Source organism: Vigna radiata, chromosome 4 (assembly GCF_000741045.1).
Source record: "Vigna radiata var. radiata cultivar VC1973A chromosome 4, Vradiata_ver6, whole genome shotgun sequence".
NCBI classification, from domain to species: domain Eukaryota; kingdom Viridiplantae; phylum Streptophyta; class Magnoliopsida; order Fabales; family Fabaceae; genus Vigna; species Vigna radiata.
Genome location: NC_028354.1, coordinates 10,274,152 through 10,275,108, shown reverse-complemented (window position 1 = coordinate 10,275,108; position 957 = coordinate 10,274,152).

Here is a 957-nt window from a genome sequence, read left to right as displayed (position 1 = left end):
CCTTTAAAATATTTTGTTATTTTAAATGGAGAAAAGGTTTTAGCGCGAGGCTGATGCGAATGATCGCACACACGCTTAAACCTTTAAAATATTTTTTATTCTTATTTATTTATTTTTATTTTTTAATTTAGATAAACAAACCTAATGAATAAAAATAAAACACAAGATATGGGAGTGGGATTATCATGCAAAAGGGCTACATGTAGTAAAAACTAAAAGGTTTAATAGGTTTAGAGGTCCCTATATTTGGAGATTTGTTTCAATTGGGTCCTCTAATTTTTGAAGTGATCAATTAGGTCCCTAATTTTGTCAATTTGAATCAATAAAAGCCTTTATGTTAAATGCAGTTAACGTCGTGAAGTTTTTGAACATGTGGCACGCTGACGCTTCCAGGTGACATCATTTTAAGTGCATAGGTGGATTATAAAAGGGTGAAATCCCTAAATTAAAATGGTGTATTTGAAGGTGAAATCCCTAAATTAAAAGGGATTTCACCCTTTTATAATCCACCTATGCACTTGAAACGGTGCCACCTGGAAGTGTTAGCGTGCTATATGTTCAAAAACTTCACGTTAACTGTATTTAACTTTTATTGATTCAAATTGACAAAATTAGGGACCTAATTGATCACTTTCAAAATTGGAGGACCCAATTGAAACAAACCCCCAAATATAGGGACCTCCGAACCTATTAAACCAAACTAAAAATCAAATAAGAAATAAAAGCAAGAGAAAAGCCCAATAGAATAGGGGTGCAGAGATAAAAACCGGGGGTATTGACCAGAATTGAAGCTTTTTGGTTTGGGCCTAAAGCCCTTTTTCCTTTAGTCTTGGAATCTGCCAAGGGTGAAAGGATGAAAACAGAGGTGCATCCTGAAATGGCCCAATGTCCAAACCCTTTTTGTTTACCAGACGTACAATGGCTTCAGCCCAAAATGGAAGGGGGTGTGAATGGTAA